Below are 5,286 nucleotides of genomic sequence, written 5' to 3'. Positions count from 1 at the left end.
TAAAAAGTGCTGTTTAAAGCCACCTGGCAGTCACTGCAAATGTGCTCCATCACCTATATGCTTCTGTTTGCCAAAGGCAGTAACATGCTTTTTGCTCTCTGATCATTAGTAGATGGATGAGAAAGAGGCAAAGCTTGTAGAAGTGCCTAATAGAAACAGATCATTCAATTTTTTAAATTTCTATGTCAGAGTTCTAATAATAAAAACAGAGTAGTTAGTTAGGCTATTCCTTATTCCAGAACTTATGTAGGCTCATCCTTTGTAAAGTATTATGTAGACCAAATGTCATCAGCAAAATGTGACAGTTCATCTGGATAGATTTTTATTTTGTCACATCTTGGAAGCCAGAAAATGAAGACTAGAGACAGTTTTAAGTGCCAGTAGTTCCAACATTATCCTGTGACCAGTGTTAACAAGGCCTACTTTAATCAAGAAACAGACTGATGTATCTTCAACTTGATCAAAGAGATGCTATTCTGATGAACTTTTTATGGCAGAAATGACATCTGTTGTAGCTAACATCTTTTCTATAAGCACAACTACCTTTTGATCTGTGAAATGCCAGACTTGCTTATTTGGCCTTTGTGTCAATCATGAAACATAACTGGTTTTTTAATTCCATTAAATTCTCAAATCTTCATAAATTATGCCATTTATAAAGGCCCAACAGAGTTTGACTCCTGCTGCCACTTATACACCCGTATTGAACCTTCTCATTTCCTTATTGCTGTTGTGCTACTTGCATCCTAGAGCATTGACTTTGAAAACTTGACATTAGTAGTAAGTGAACAAGAACAAAGCATTTGGGTGAACCTTCAGCTTCTACTTTGGACCAAAATTCCACATGGAGGGTGGAGAAAAGACCGAAAACAGTCTGTTGGGAGTATGAGACTCAGGAATTAGAAATATCCATAGATGGATTCACAGAAATGCAGTGAGTGAAAAGTTTACAGTCTTCAGGAACACAAGTTCTGGAGCATGTATCATAAAAACAGTATTTCAAGAGTAGGCCAGTCTAATATGTAGTGGAACTGTTCACAGGAAAAAATGCAGGAAAGGAATTTAGGCTGTCAGCCTTCTGTCATCAGCCTTTTGCTAACTCCATCATAATAAATGTTCTCTTAAATACCATTTCAGTGGGCAGCAGAGATAAAGGGAAGTAGTAGAAATCTCAGGTCATAGTTGGGGAAACTGATGCAGAATAAATACATTTCAAATTTTTTGAACATTGGGTAATTTCTTTTAACACCCTTTACTATAAAATTTTCTATTTCTTCTGGTTTGTCTTGTTTATTTTCATTGATGGATACACAATGTAGGTTTTACTAATGTTCATAATGGGCTAGCCTGCAGTAAGACCAAAGTGTATTTCTTTAAAGCTAAGTGAATCACAGTTCAGCAGCACAAAATGTGATACCCTTTTATGTGTATCCTTTGCACCTTCTTTCAGGTACAAACCTTAGTAAATATAACTGTATTGTAAAATATGGGTGCACAGACGGTAGTAGGAGTTTCTTCTGTCAAAGCATGGGAATGACTATGTTAAATCTATTTCAACTTTAGCTTGAAATGTCACAGGCTCTGGGGGTTTCTACCAATTCTGCTCTTTTATGAGAAGAGCTGCTTCTTTTTGTTTTGAATGTCTATTATATTAATCACATCTAATTCATATTTCCATGTATTTGTAGCTTATGGATGAGGCTTTCAAAAGTGCATTAGAGGTTTGGGCACCCTGGTCCCACTCAAGTGCAAACAGTCGCATGCTTTAGGACAGCTAATATGTGCTTCTGAGAACTAAAAGGAAGAGGAACTCTAGTAGTCCTGAAAAAGGAAAAAACAGTAATTCTTCACAGATCTCAGTGCTTCCACTGTATGTCAGGGTTCAGCCACAAACCTAAGCATGTGGCTGAGTCTCAAGGTGACTCATATCTATCCCAGCAATCCTTGCTGATTCACTTCCTTCTGAGCTGTGCTGTTGTATTACCCAGCAGCTCGCACCAACAGAGTCCTGCCACTAACTGATACAGCAGGCTTTACAGGAGGCACCTCTCAGCTGCTTGCAAGCCACATGCAACTCCAGAGCTACAAGTTGCCTGCTTAGGTCCTGGATCACCTTAAAAAATGAGTCAAATACTATCTATGTGTGAGTTCTCTGATGCCAAATTAGCATGTTGTCACTTAAGAATATCCCTTTATTGACAGTTCCTCAGCTAGCTGTTGATACAAACAATAGATACTATTGCATCTCAGTCCCCACAAACTGCTGTGCCTCTAGTCTTTCTGTTCTTTATAAAGCTGTGTTGTGGTTAAATGAAATGGATAAATTTGTTCCCAAAGGGATAAGAAGAAAGTGGAGTTTTGCAACATCACAAAAACATCATCACTGATGTGTCTAGTCTACCAAAATATGAAAGGTTATCTGCTCAAGGGTAAAATAAAAAAAAACAAAAGCATGGTGCTGTTATTATTCTTGTCACAGCTAACTTGCAGTCTTCTGTAATCTGCATTGGAAAATTACAGATGCTTCTTTTTTTTTTTTAATAAGAGTGCGGTTTCTATTAGTGATTTCAGTTCAGACTTTCACTGCTATTGTTCATCACAAGTCTATTCTTCCCTATTATCCTCTTTTCTTCCTTGGGAGCAGCAGGGGCTGAAAACAGGTTTGGTTAGTAATGATAGTTGTAAATATTTATGTAACATCAGTGTCCAGAGGCTTTTTCACAATCACATAGAGCATAATGTGCTTCTGACCTTTATACAGTTTCCCAGGAAATCAATCCCTTAAAGCAAGAAAATAGGCCTCTCTCTAGCTCCTCTACTCCTAAGACGAGTCCTGGCTTCAGTCTCAGTGTTTCTCATGCTGGCTCTTTCAGCTAGTCCAAAAGAGATGTTTACCCCTTGGGGAGAGACATGTCCAGAAATATGTAATAAGATGTTACAGCAACATAGTACACACTGCTCAGAACTGCACAGTTTTTAATAGTTGACTACAATATTTTAGACTAGAACAAAAAAGCCTTTTTTCCATGATGGTGTCAGAGTCAAAAAAATCCAGGATGTCTTTTTTTTTTTTTTCTTACAGTAGTTGGCTGATGAGATTTTATCTTACAATTGGTATGATATTGTACAACTGATATCCCAGCTTGGTGTATTGCTGGGACTCTTTAGCCTAGAGAAGAGAAGGCTCAGGGAGATCTCATCAATGTATATAAACATCCGTGTGGGAAGTGTAAAGAGGATGGCACAAGGCTCTTTTCAGTGGTGCCCTGTGACAGGACAAGAGACAACGAGCACAAACTGAAGCACAGAAGGTTCTTCCTAAACAGCAGGAAACATTTTTTCGCTATAAGGATGACTGAGCACTGGGCACAGGTTGCCCAGAGAGGTGGTGGAGTCTCCATCCTTGGAGATACTCAAAAGCTGTCTTGATACAGTCCTGGGCAACTGTCTCTAGGTAACCCTACTCGAGTAGGGGGGTCTGACCAGTTGGCTTCCAGAGGTCCTTTCCAACCTCAACCATTCTGTGATTCTGCATTTCAACGTCAAGCCATCCTCCTCCTCCTCCTCATAGTCCACAGCCTGCCACTCCCTCCAAACCATTTCTGTTAACATTCTGGTTGCACTCTCAGGAGGCCTGGTAGACCTGATTCTTCCCAGAGAAGAAATGGATCTTTCCAGTCTGAGTGAGCTCAATGGAGGAGTCTTTTTATGTATATTTTTCATAAAAACTTACAGCATTTTCCTTTATGCAGATATCAACCAAGATTTAGGTTCCATTGCACTCAGCAATTTGCAGATAGTTGAGGGGGGGTGTCTCCTCCAGATGTTTGGAGAACATTATGCCATTCCAAAAATGGGCAATCATATTCAACTTTTCAGCTTGGTGTAGCATCCCATCATTGTTAGATATCCGCCTACAAATTCCAGCAAGAGGTTTCAGCACTCCATCTCTGACATGTTTCAGGTAAGGCAAACCTCACTTTGGTTTACCCTTTCTAAATTAGAGGTTTACAACAGTACAGGTGGCTACTTACCACTTGAATCCGGGTAAAATTTTAATGTAATAAGGTCTTATAATATGAATCTGCTATCTCTGTAAATAAATATTCTGGCTGATAGAAGAGGGGATTGAAATAAAAAAATGGTCTTTTTCAGTACTGTTATGCTATGGCTTAGGCAACCACATGCTTGATAGTGTCTCCCATTCCTGTAATCCTGCCTGTGTGTGAGGTAGCATCAGGACAGATAATGTTTGTGATTGCTATTGAGCACATATTTGGTTTTAGAAAGTTTCTTTTTTCTCTTTTTTTTTTTTTTTTTATATATCTCATATAAGTATGTGGAAACTTACAGTTGAAAATGGAGTTGAATGTGAATGTCTCGGCAACTATCTGTCACACTGCGCAGTTCTGGGCAAAGATTCAAAGGTTTCTCAGAAAGATGAGTGATTACAATGGAAAAATATCTATGCCCTTAAAAATTCTCGTCTCTCAGGATTAAGATTCAAACAGCTGGTTTGGGTTTTGGGTTTTTTTCAGAGATAAACTGATATACATGCATAAGCTAGCACTAAGCAGGTAGAGAGGATCTCCAGTGTCTCTGAGGTCAGGGCGTGTTGCAGGAAGAGCCACTGAAAAGCTGTCACTGTTGCTGGAGGAGACAGCAGCAACATGGCATTCAGAAAAAGCACACCAGAATAGGGCAGAATGAACTTCAATGAACTTCAAGAAAACACATGAAAGCTATTTTAAGATCTTCAACACTTAACAGGTTTTCAAAGGATTATTGTATTCTAAAACTATTGATGTTCATGTATGTGTAGATACGGTCTCCAAAACTTTTTACTCTGTTTCAAGTTTTCAGCTAAGGTCCCTTTACTTTCAAGGGAAGCTGTGCAAGAAGATATTCCTAGCAAAATACTGATAGTTCCATAGTGCTTGAGTCTAGGTGCTGGAGCTGCCTCTTGGGGTAGAAGCAATGCAGTGTAAATTAGAGAGGCTTGGAAACTGTTTTAATTTTTATGGGAATATGTAACCTATTTCTTTGCTGCTACTGACTTAAACTCACTGGAACATAAGATTTAGTTCTTGAGTCACATAAGTTTCCAAAATCTCTAAATTAAAACAAGAGCATGCTTACCAAAGCAAGCTATAACAGATGAAAGCAGAAAGGGAGGGGAAATAGTAGGAAAGAAAATGTGGAGAAGGAGAGAAATTGTGGAGTTTGTTACTCATTCCTAAGGAACCTGCTTATCAAACTTGTTTAGGTTCATGCATCTCTTTTTGG

The sequence above is a fragment of the Athene noctua genome, chromosome 1 (assembly GCF_965140245.1).
Source record: "Athene noctua chromosome 1, bAthNoc1.hap1.1, whole genome shotgun sequence".
Lineage (NCBI taxonomy): Eukaryota > Metazoa > Chordata > Aves > Strigiformes > Strigidae > Athene > Athene noctua.
Note: the sequence above shows the minus strand (reverse complement) of the source record.